The sequence below is a fragment of the Balaenoptera physalus genome (genome assembly GCF_965194825.1).
Source record: "Balaenoptera physalus genome assembly, chromosome: 1".
Classification (NCBI taxonomy): Eukaryota; Metazoa; Chordata; class Mammalia; order Artiodactyla; family Balaenopteridae; genus Balaenoptera; species Balaenoptera physalus.
This window is the reverse complement of record NC_138882.1, coordinates 81,328,997-81,336,384: the sequence shown is the minus strand read 5'-3', so window position 1 is coordinate 81,336,384 and position 7,388 is coordinate 81,328,997.

Sequence of the window (7,388 nt, the reverse complement as noted above, 5' to 3'; positions counted from 1 at the left end):
GGCTCACGGGCCCAGTTGCTCTGCGGCATGTGGGATCTTCCCAGACCAGGGCTCGAACCCGAGTCTCCTGCATCGGCAGGCAGACTCTCAACCACTGTGCCACCAGGGAAGCCCTACCTATAATTCTTTTAAATTTAGCTTTTTACAGAGGCTTTGCCAAGAACTTGGTAATTGACTGTGTAAGATGTGGCATTTTGGTTGTTAATGACAGAAATTCCATACAAAAGGGCTTGGTCCAAAACAAAAAAGAAATGAAGTTGGTGGGAAGGGTCAGGTATGGACATGGCCTAATGTGCAACTGGCCAAGCATTCTGTCTTTGCCTCCCCTCTTCCCCCTGCATTTCTCCATTAGCTTAATTCTCAGACAGGCAAAGCTGGCCACTGACATCTCCAGGCTTATATCCCTCCTTTCTGCTAGATATCCCAGAGAAAAGAGTCTCTTTACACATTACTCCAGTTTAAAAAACAAAAACCAAATAAATAGGCAGAGATTAGGGATTGACCGGTCTGTGTGATGTGTTCACCCCTTTCCATCTGCAGAGAACATGAGCCTGTGATTGGTGAAGTTAGTAACAGCGTGGAGCAAAAGAAAACTGAGTAATTCAATTGACCTATTCTAGGCCTTTCCCTAGTCTAAGCCTCGGTGTCCATTTCTGGGAAAGATCTAGTTCTAACCTCCTCTTTTTCTAAGATCTTTCTGAACTCATATGAATCAAACCATAAGTCTCTATGTGCCCATATTCCTTTGTTTTCAGAAAGCAGAAACTTTTCCTAGGTGTCTTTGAGTGAGGGCCTTAGGTGAGGTGGGATGCTCTTAGGAGATGGTAATAGCATGGGATAGAGCAAAGCTCTGTGGTTCCCAACTCAGCAAGCCCCCTACCCCCACACCACATATCACCACCACTATCAAACAACCTCTCTTAACATTGGGAACTGCCCTAAGAGGACATTTCTTTTTTTTTTTTTAATTTATTTATTTTTTTAAGTTTTTGGCTGCATTGGGTCTTCGTTGCTTCGTGAGGGCTTTCTCTAGTTGCACTGTGCGGGCTTCTCATTACGGTGGCTTCTCTTGTTGTGGAGCACGGGCTCTAGCCACGCAGGCTTCAGTAGTTTTGGCACACGGGCTCAGTAGTTGTGGTGCACAGGCTTAGTTGCTCTGTGGCACATGGGATCTTCCCGGACCAGGGCTCGAACCCGTGTCCCCTGCATTGGCAGGCAGATTCTTAACCACTGCGCCACCAGGGAAGCCCAAGAGGACATTTCTGAATGCGCTCTGACCTCTTCTGTTTGCAGAACATCCACCTAAAATCCGGTTGGTGAATGGTGCCCACCACTGCAACGGGCGGGTGGAGGTGGAAAAGGAAGGTCGCTGGGGCACCGTGTGTGATGACGGCTGGGACATGAAGGACGCGGCCGTGGTGCGCCGGGACCTGGGCCGTGGAGCAGCCAAGCACACACCTGCAGGCATGTTGTATCTGCCAGTGGCAGAAGAGGACCAATCTGTATTTATTCAGGTAACCCTGTGCAATGGGACAGAAGAGGCCCTGGCTGGATGTGAACAGGTTGAGACCTTTGACTGTGGGCACGATGAGGATACAGGCGCAGTGTGTGAAGGTGGGTGACGGCAGGGCCTGGGGCATGGGAACTGGCTTAGCCCCCTCCGAGGCCCTTCTCTATGCTGCCTCCAATCCACCTTGATACTCACCATCGCCCCTGCCGCCTTTAGAACCACTCACCCATTCTACACTAGCATGTGGTCAGGACAACACCGTTAGTTCACATTAGGTAGTCCAGAATTATAAAGGACTCGCTTATGCATGCTATTATTAGCCTGTATCTGCCACCTCAAAAGATAAGATGTTGGCATTTTCACAGCCATGAGTTTGGCCATAATACCGGGAAAATAATTATGAAACCATAGAATTACACAGTTTGAGTGATTTTAATCTGGGTCACACTGCTTATATTGTTCTATAATCCCAGCAGCTCTTCTGCATTCTCTCCCCTAAACAACTCTACTCATCAAAATGAGTCCCAGAATAGAAGGAGCACTGGGTGGGGAAGATACAGGTGCTCCTTCTCTCTCCAGATCCTGATGGGATGGAGCTGGGGGATGGGAAGGACATTGGAAAGACTCTGGGTCCGTCAAGGAAACCAGGCCACAAACTGAGGGTGGAAGTGAAATAAAGCAAGCCCACTGCAGGTCGCAAAGCCTCTATAACACTTGTGACTAGAGCAGAAGCCAGTGGGACTGCTCCCTCAGGCCCAGCCGCAGACCCTATCTCTGGCAGAGCACCCCAGTCCCCTGGGCCAGGAGTGCAGAAGCAGCCCTTGAGAGGTGGTGAAAAGAAGGGTCTTTAGAACTATTGAGCCCACGCCCAGTTTTAGGAGCATCTAAAGGCCTGTGGCTCATTCAGGGAAATGAATCAGCTTTGGAAACCGGAAAGGATCCAGGATTTATAGTCAGCTATGCAGAGCTTGAGACCTGCCTGCCTCACCCACTTATCAGCCACAGAAGCAGCAAACTTCTCTGAAGCTCATTATCTCTGTCAGAAAAGTGGGACAATACCTGGCCCAGCTTCCTCACAGAGCTGGGACAAGATTGAACACTCATCACTCATAAAGACCTTTTGGAAAGAGCAAAGTCCAGGAAGAAGCCCCAGGGCCTGCTCCAGCTTACTGATTTGGGACGGTCTCCATGAGAGGGCCAGGTCTGGGGCTCAGGTTTGGCCTTCTTCCTTATACTGGGCCTCACGTCTCCAGGGAGACCCCGTGAGTTTGTCCGGAAAATCTCTTTTCAGATCTCCCTCTTCTTACCATCATTTTCCATTTTCTCTACAACATTCTGGCCTAGTTCTTTTTGAAGATATGGAGACTAGAGACTGGAGACTGAGCAGGCCTCAGATTCTCTCCTTTTTGGCATCCCAGACCTGGTTGGTCCAACAGTTCTGGACAGACCTTAATGCTTTACCTGCGGCTCCATTGCAGCTCCCCTCAACAGGACTCTAAATTGCTCTTCTGGGCCAAAGTTTCAACTGTGCCTGCATCTGGGGCAAAATCCAGCTCCCAAAGAAGCCAAGCTTGAAGAATTCTCCCTCCATACTGACACCTTGGCCCCGGCCCTGGCTTTTCCAGTCTCTTCCAGAACTGCCTGGGAATCCCAATACTACTTCCTTGGGCAGATGTAGCAGCTCCTGAGGTGAAACAAGCAAGGAATTAATTGAGATGGGCCCTACATCTGATGGTAGACATGTGGGCATATAAAACAGACAAAATGAAAGAAAATGTGGGGACTTCCCTGGTGGCGCAGTGGTTAAGAATTCACCTGCCAATGCAGGGAACACGGGTTCGAGCCCTGGTCCGGGAAGATCCCACATGCCGTGGAGCAACTCAGCCCATGCGCCACAACTACTGAGCCTGCACTCTAGAGCCTGCGTGCCACAACTACTGAAGCCCACGCACCGCAACTACTGAAGTCCGCGTGCCTATAGCCTGTGCTCCACAACAAGAGAAGCCACTACAATGAGAAGCCCATGCACTGCAACAAAGAGTAGACACCGCTTGCCGCAACTAGAGAAAGCCCACGCGCAGCAACAAAGACCCCATGCAGCCAAAAATTAAAAATAAATAAAAATAAATAAATACAATTTTTTAAATAAATAAAGAAAGAAAAGAAAAGAAAATGTGGGTACAGTATTTAATTTTGTTTCCAAGTGACTTGGGAAGAAACTAGGTCCTAAATAATTTCTTTTAAAAATATTTTCTTAAATTACAAATATAAAGCATATTATAAAAAGAATAGTATACAAAAAAGAAAATGAAAATTAGCCAACATCTTAATACTCAGAAGTAACTGCTGTTAATATTCTGATAATTCTAAAATGTTCTATGAATATATAAATATATATGAATGAGTATATGTGTTTTTATATTTTATACATATATGTGTGTGTGTGTGTGTGTGTGTGTGTGTGTGTGTGTGTGTGTGTGTTTTCACAAAAACTGACCTCTCAGGAGAATCTTGTCCTACCCGGTTACGTGGAAATTTTCTTGCCCTTTTGGAAGTTTGAGATCTTTTGCCAGCATTCAGTAGATATTCTGTGAGAATCATTTCACATGTATCAGTAGATGTATTTTTGATATATTTGTGGGAGGAGGTGAGCTTCATGTGCTACTATTCAACCATCTTGGACGCTCCCCTCAGGAGAATGTTGATTCATAAGGTCTTTTATTCTGCTGAGTATATTGATTGGATTCGGGTGTGCAAACTGAAGAAAAGGAAAAAGCCACGTGTTCCATGATGTAACCCATCCTGTGAGCCCCCCAAAACTTCAGTAGTGTCTAAGTCTCAAAAAATATTTGAGTGGGTGTTTTCTTTTAGAAATTTGTAACTAAGTTTTGAATCTTAGTGGATATGGGAAGAAGAAAACTGAAAATATATATTCCTTCATTAACAGTTTTCCTAATAATGAATAATTATCGCAATCTTACCTGGCTGTGAGATATATTAATATCCTACTGAATCCAATTTGATAGTATTGATATCTTATGTAAAACTTTCGCATAGATATTCATAATGAGGATTTCTCTGTAGCTTTTTATGCTTTCTTTGAAAAGCTTTGATCAATGCTGTGTTGGTTTCTTTTTTTTTTTTTTGAATTGTATTTTATTTGTTTTTTTATACAGCAGGTTCTTATTAGTTTTCCATTTTATACATATTAGGGTTTCTTATTATTTTGGAAGTTTTCTTTCTCTGTGATTGCTCAAAAAATTTTTAAATACTACTAAATTTGTCTTTTCCTTGAAGACTAATTAATATTAGTGTGTGAAACCATCTGGCTTGATATGTTTGTACATGTGGCTCCTAACAATGTTCTCATTGTTTTTCATGATTATTGTTCTGTTTATTTAACTGCCTCTACTTGCAAAAAAAAAAAAAAAAAAAAGTAATTTATATTTTTTAGAAAGTCATCCATTTAATGTAGGTTTTCAAAAGTTGTGTATTTACTCGTTGTCCCCTCTTTCTTTTTTTTTTTTTTAATTTATTTTATTTATGGCTGTGTTGGGTCTTCGTTTCTGTGCGAGGGCTTTCTCTAGTTGCGGCAAGCGGGGGCCACTCTTCATTGCGGTGCGCGGGCCTCTCACTATCGTGGCCTCTCTCGTTGCGGAGCACAGGCTCCAGACGCACAGGCTCAGTAGTTGTGGCTCACGGGCCTAGTTGCTCCGCGGCATGTGGGATCTTCCCAGACCAGGGCTCGAACCCGTGTCCCCTGCACTGGCAGGCAGCCTCTCAACCACTGCGCCACCAGGGAAGCCCTGTCCCCTCTTTCTTGATCAGTCTATTCAGTGGTGTATCTATTTTTCATAGAAAAGCTTTTGAGCTTATTCATATATTCTGTTGGCATTTTTCTGTTTGTTTTATTCAGTAATGTTTGCTTTTATCTTAATTAGTTTTGTTGATATTTTCCTGTTCCTAATTTCAATGCTTAGTTCATTTCTTTTCATTTTCCCTTGTTGGTACTCTTTCCAATTGTTTAAAGACCAGTTTTAATCATATCCCATAAGTTTTGATAGGTAGTGTTTTGATTATAATTATTTTCAAGTCTGTAATATCAGTTTTATTTTCTTCTTTGACCTTGAAAAGTATTTAAAAGAGGGATTTTTTTAATCACCTGATGAAAGGATTTTTCCCTTAATTTTGTGATTTTTAAAATAATTTGATTGCTTTTATAATATTTAAAGGTTTTCTTTGTGACCTAAAATATGGTCAATTTTGATAGATCATCTATGAGTACTTAAAAGAAAGTGAATTCTCTGTTACCAGAATCAGAAGTTCAATATATATTCATTAGGAACTTCTTATTAATCATATATCATTAGAATCATATGCACCCTTATTTTTTATCTACTTGATCTGCTGTGGGTCTACAGGCATCATTTGTTTTTGTCGTTGTGATTAAGTTTATTTCTCCTTCCATTTCCTGCAGCCCATGTGTCAAGTATTTTGATGGCATGATATTTAATTCCAAAGATTTATGAGGCTTAGAGCTTTCTCATATATTTTAGCCTTTTCCACTCTCATTCAGTGCTTTTTGCCTTCATATGTCTTTGTCCAATCTTTCACTTCTTTCTGAGCAACTTTCCTTTAGATATGTCTCTTATATGTAGCATATAGGTTTGTTTTTTTTTTTTGGTTTTGGTTTTGGTTTTTAATTGATTTTATCCAAGTATAGTTGATTTACAGTGTTGTGTTAATGTAACATATAGTTTTTTGGTTTTATACTGAATAAAACATTTATTTTATTAACAGTTTGCTTTTTTATTCTATATTTTCTCTTCGTATTACTTCCTTCATTTTTGCGTTTGTTTTGTTTTCCTTCCTCTCTATTTTGTCACCTCTGGTGCCTAGTTAATCGCACTTCTCAGCTCATGCTCACTCCCGCTGTGGGGCCATACCTATTTTCTCTAGTTTTCCTTATTTATGGCCTTGTATCTTTAGTTGTTATTCTCATTCCTTAGCCTCCAATCATTCTAATATGTTTGATGTGTTTCCTTCACTTACATGTGTTGAATATTATTTTCGGTGAGCCTAAATTTTTTATTTATCTATGGTATTGCTCTGTTTTTCACTTGGTGCTATTTTTTGATCTACCCATGTTGCTGTGTGTACATCTAGTTCATTGCTCCTAACTTCTGCACATTATTTCACCACACTTTCCTTATCTAATCCCCCAGTGATGGACACCTAGATTATCCCCAACTTGTCACTACTGCAAACACTGACAAACTTCCTTTTTCATGTCCCACCAAGGACCTGTGTGAGAATTTCTCTGAATATATATCCAGGAGTGGGATTAATGCAACAAGTACTGCCAAGTGGTCCCCCAAATTGCTACTGCCTCTATCAGTGCATGACCATCCCCTAACCTGACATCCCAAGTAACCCTTGGCATTAGTTAGTGCTTCAATTTTGCCAACTCAGTGGGCATAAAGAGAGATCTCACTGGCATTTTTGTTTCCATTTTTCTAATTATCACATGCTTGTTAACCTTCTGGGTTTCCTCTTCTATGAAATAACTGCTTGCCCATTTTTTAAACCTTTTTTTAATTGAAGTATAGTTAATTTACAGTGTTGTGTTAGTTTCAGGTGTACAGCAAAATGATTCAGATATATATATATATTCAGATACTAGTAGTCTATGGAGGAGTTCAAGCACCAGATTCTTACAGATATGAGTAACCCAACTTTACTCCAGCTCCTGCAAAAAGGGCAGAGCTCTGGCAAAAGGCTGAAGCAAACCCCAGGAGCTTTACATTCTGGGGATAGAGGGAAAAAAGCCTCTGGCGTAGTGATGACTGGGAGAGAATGCAAAGGTCACTGGGTATGG